Below are 5,193 nucleotides of genomic sequence, written 5' to 3' on the forward strand. Positions count from 1 at the left end.
CGATTCCTCGACATCTAAAGTCGGCGCGATTCCTCCCCGTCGAATCCTGCTTGATGAGAAATCAACCAATCGCCGAAGAGATTCTACGTCCCGCGCGCATCGATTGTCGACCGTCACGAATCGACCGTCGCGATTCGATGAGGCGACTCCGACCTCCGCCAACTCCGAGGCCCACGGACGAGGCGGCCACCGCTTTCCTGGTGGCCACGCGGAGCAGCAGGAGGGCCTGGGTGAGACACGCGCTGTGGACACGTGACACCACCTGCTGTGGACACGTGACACCTGCTGTGGACACGTGCCACCTGCTGTGGACACGTGCCACCTGCTGGTGGTGTACACACAGAGACACACACACACACAGAGACACACACACACAGAGACAGACACACAGACACACACACGCACAGACACACACAGAGACACACACAGAGACACACAGACACACAGACACAGAGACACACAGAGACACACACACACAGAGACACACACACAACACACACAGACACACAGAGACACACACACAGAGACACACGCACACAGAGACACACGCACACAGACACACACACACAGACACACACAGAGACACACACAGAGACACACAGACACACAGACACAGAGACACACAGAGACACACACACACAGAGACACACACACAACACACACAGACACACAGAGACACACACACAGAGACACACGCACACAGACACACACACACACAGAGACACACAGAGACACACACACACAGAGACACACGCACACACAGAGACACACACACACAGAGACACACACACAACACACACAAAAACACAGAGACACACACACACAGAGACACACACACAACACACACAGACACAACAACAACAACCGCCATTCGCCACTAAGTGGCGGTGACGTCACCACGACGCTTGTGCCAGGCTATTTGCACCCTGATGCCACGTGACGTGTCGAACGCCCCCTGGCAGGAGGTCACGGGGCAGACCCAGGTGCCACGGGTCGACTGACTGAGATGACTGGCTGATGCACCAACTGTGCCCCCTACTGTGCCAACCTGCTGTGCTTTAGCCACCCGGCGCTCCGCTCGTTGTTGTGAGCGTCGCTCCTCTGCCCTCCGTTGTTGTTGGAGGGCGACTACCTCCAACTGCCCAGTAGCATCCTTCACGAGCCTCCTCCACAGAGGCCGATCTTGACACCGCTGGTACCAGTCATCGGCAAGTCCACTCAGCTCCACGTCCTCCTGTACCACATCACTCCATCTCTTCTCTAGCCCGTGCCGCGCCCGCTTTGCCCCCTCAATCCGACCGAACAAAAGCTGTTTCAGCATGCGGTGGATGGGCATGCGGGCTACATGACCCAGACATCGCAGCCTTGCCCGCCGGAGGAGCTCACTGATGGGACCTTGCCCAGATCTTTCAAGAATTTGTGAGCTCCTCACACAATCCAGTCTGGTTAAACCCAGGATGGATTGTAGGCAGGCCAGCCTAAATGTTTCTAACCGGCGAAGATGTTCCATTAGGGGGGTCCACGTTTCGCAAGCGTAGAGAAGGGAGGGAATGACCGTGGCCGAGAAGACCTGAAGCTTAGTGCGGAGCGACAGACCAGGTAGCTTCCACACAGAGTTACGCAACCGATGAAAAGATATTGCCGCTCAACTGATTCGGAGTGAGACCTCTGCTGTTAAACTGGAGTCAGTCATAAGCACACTGCCCAGGTATGGGGAACTCTCCACTCTCTCCAGAACTGCCCCATCACCGATCGGGAGTTGTGGGGGTGGAGTGTCCGATGGTACAAAATACCCAGGCAGGTGCTTAGTTTTGGTGGGGTTGATGGTAAGGCCCCACCTCTTAGTGGCATGCTCCAGTCTCAGCAGCAGCGTCTCCATTTCCTCCTCTGACTGAGCAGCTATTACCAAATCATCAGCATACATAACGTGGTTGAGCAATAGGGAGCGATCCCGTGACCGCACCCGGGCATCGATCAGCCTCCCATTATATCTGTACCATATGGAGATTCCCCCGGTACAGCTATTCAAGGCTTCACGAACTACGTGGTCAAAATAGATGTTAAATAATGTGGGAGCCAGAGGACATCCCTGTAGCACCCCAAGGTATACAGGGAATGGCTCTGACTCCCGGCCACGTAGTTTTACCTGGGCCCGCTCACCATCATGAAGGTCCTTAATGATCGTGAGCAGAGGGTTAGGTACTCCAAAAGCACGAAGAACGACCCAGAGCCCAGGCCTACTGATGGTATCATAGGCCTTGACCAGGTCAATAAAGCAGAGATGTAGGTCTTGTTGGAATTCCCTACACCTCTGCTGTAGCAGACGGACAGAAAATATGGCATCTGTGCAGGACCGCCCTATCCTGAAACCGCATTGGGGCTCCGCAAGCCTCTCCTCAGCGTGCCTGGCAAGGCGATGCTGAATAATCCATGCCAGGACCTTTCCCGGCACACTGAGGAGTGAGATGCCCCTGTAGTTGTTACAGTCTGTGCGGTCCCCCTTCTTAAAAAGGGGGACCACCAGGGCATCCTTCCAATCCTGCGGAACCCGTCCAGTGGTCCAGACTGTTGTTATGATGTCATATAGGGCAGTCTGTGCACAAACGCCACCCTCCCTCAGCATTTCGCTTGGGAGATCATCTCTGCCCGCTGCCTTTCCTGGTCTCAGACTCCAGATCACCTTCAGTACTTTCTCAACAGATGGCACCTCAGCCAGCCACTCACAGGGGGTGACTTCTTCCAATATTTGAGGCACCGCAGCCTCAGCAGGGTCATCCTCACTTTGTGCCAAGATGTTTTCCTGGCTGAGGGATTTTCCCTCCCCCAGGACCTCACAGAAATGCTCAGCAAATCTGCAAACCTGTTCCTGAGATTGGATCACCGTTTTTTCCCCTAATGATGGTAATAGGTGTGGCGCTGCAGGTTACTTTTTTGATGGAGTTAAATAGAGATTTGTGATCACGGGCCACTGAGGCAGACTCCATCTCCTCAGCAACCCGCGACCACCACCCATCCTTGCAGCGCCTCACGGCTCTCCGAACCTCCGAGCGAAGGCTGCGGTAAGCCTCCTCATTCTCTGACGTGGCATTCTGTAGCCGATGGCAGTGGGCCTATTGCTTTTTCTCAACCATCCTGAACACCTCCTCTGTCAGCCAGGGTCTCTGGGGAGGTCTGGACCGCGTACGCAAAGCAGCCATTGCAGCTGCATGAGTCACAGTCCTAAACCGCGCCCATTTACCCTCGACATCAGGAGGAGTCGAGGACGATGCCAATCCCAGCCGCAAGCGATGATGAAATTCTCGCTTGCAACTTTCATCAGATAACTGAGACCAGGCCAAATTAGGTCGGAATGGGGTCCTGGGTGTACACCCACCACCGGAGTGGAAGAATGGCAGGCGCATCTTACAGATGACTAGTCGATGGTCAGAGGGCAGATCAGCTCCACGGTAGGTCCTGGTGTCAAGGACATGGGCTCGCATCCGCTGGTCCGTCACTATGTAGTCCAGCAGATGTTCTTGCTTGGACCCGGCATGCATCCATGATGTTGTGTGGATGCGCCGATGCCGGAACAGCGTGTTGGTAATTACAAGCCCATGGGCTGCACAAAAATCTAGCAGCCTCCTACCATTGTTATTGAGCTGATCTGGCCCATGCCCTCCAATCACTCCAGACCAGGTGCCAGTATCGTGACCAACTCGGGCATTGAAGTCACAGACACAACAGACACAACACACACAGAGACACACACACACAGAGACACACACACAGAGACACACGCACACAGACACACGCACACACAAAGACACACACACACAGACACACACACACAGAGACACACAACACACACACACACACTGAGACACGCACACAGAGACAGACACAACACAAATGTCTCCCCGTGTAGTCTCCCTGACGGGCTGCGTGAGGCTTACACACACAGACACACACAGAGACACACACACAGACACACACACAGACACACACACACACAGAGACACACACAGACACACACACAGACACACAGAGACACGCACACACAGACACAACACAAATGTCTCCCCGTGTAGTCTCCCTGACGGGCTGCGTGAGGCTTACACACAGACACACACAGAGACACACACACAGAGACAGACACAACACAAATGTCTCCCCGTGTAGTCTCCCTGACGGGCTGCGTGAGGCTTACACACAGACACACACAGAGACACACACACAGAGACAGACACAACACAAATGTCTCCCCGTGTAGTCTCCCTGACGGGCTGCGTGAGGCTTACACACAGACACACACAGAGACACACACACAGAGACAGACACAACACAAATGTCTCCCCGTGTAGTCTCCCTGACGGGCTGCGTGAGGCTTAAACACACAGAGACACACACACAGAGACACACACACAGAGACTCACACAGATACACACAGACACACACACAGACACAGAGACACACACACAGACACACACAGAGACACACACACAGACACACACACAGACACACACACACAACACAAATGTCTCCCCGTGTAGTCTCCCTGACGGGCTGCGTGAGGCTTACACACACAGAGACACACACAGAGACACACACACAGAGACACACACACAGAGACACACACACAGAGACATACACAGAGACAACAACAACAACCGCCATTCGCCACTAAGTGGCGGTGACGTCACCACGACGCTTGTGCCAGGCTATGTGCACCCTGAGGCCACGTGAAGTGTCGAACGCCCGCTGGCAGGAGGTCACGGGGCAGACCCAGGTGCCACGGGTCGACTGACTGAGATGACTGGCTGATGCACCACCTGTGCCCCCTACTGTGCCAACCTGCTGTGCTTTAGCCACCCGGCGCTCCGCTCGCTGTTGTGAGCGTCGCTCCTCCGCCCTCCGTTGTTGTTGGAGGGCGACTGCCTCCAACTGCCCAGTAGCATCCTTCACGAGCCTCCTCCACAGAGGCCGATCTTGACACCGCTGGTACCAGTCATCGGCAAGTCCACTCAGCTCCACGTCCTCCTGTACCACATCACTCCATCTCTTCTCTAGCCCGTGCCGCGCCCGCTTAGCCCCCTCAATCCGGCCAAACAAAAGCTGTTTCGGCATGCGGTGGCTGGGCATGCGGGCTACATGACCCAGCCATCGCAGCCTTGCCTGCCGGAGGAGCTCACCGATGGGACCCTGCCCAGATCTTTC

Source organism: Petromyzon marinus, unplaced genomic scaffold, assembly GCF_048934315.1.
Source record: "Petromyzon marinus isolate PM22_M1 ecotype Great Lakes invasive population unplaced genomic scaffold, UKy_Petmar_22M1.pri1.0 PM_G_Scaffold_7, whole genome shotgun sequence".
In the NCBI taxonomy this organism is placed as follows: Eukaryota; Metazoa; Chordata; class Hyperoartia; order Petromyzontiformes; family Petromyzontidae; genus Petromyzon; species Petromyzon marinus.